Here is a 339-nt window from a genome sequence, read left to right on the forward strand (position 1 = left end):
TTGGGTATGGTGGATTCGTTCAGATATGGATTAAAAACAAAATAATTTTGTTTTTTTTTATACGAAAAACTATAAACAACGTTGAGATAAAACAAAAACACGATTTTTAGAAGACGTAAACAATATCGTCCCTAAACCATCAACAAAACCGAAAACAAAGACACTCGAAGCATCGCCACAGGACATCCGCAAAGAACAGAAAGCAAACAGCAACAACAAAGACAGCATTTAGTAACAACGAATCGGTACGGAGAGCCAAGTGTTTTAGGGCCTCGAGCACACACCCTCGGATGAGGGATGAGGGATGCGAGGCTCCAAATTGGTTTAAATACAGTTGCC

This window comes from Penaeus monodon, chromosome 21 (genome assembly GCF_015228065.2).
Source record: "Penaeus monodon isolate SGIC_2016 chromosome 21, NSTDA_Pmon_1, whole genome shotgun sequence".
Classification (NCBI taxonomy): domain Eukaryota; kingdom Metazoa; phylum Arthropoda; class Malacostraca; order Decapoda; family Penaeidae; genus Penaeus; species Penaeus monodon.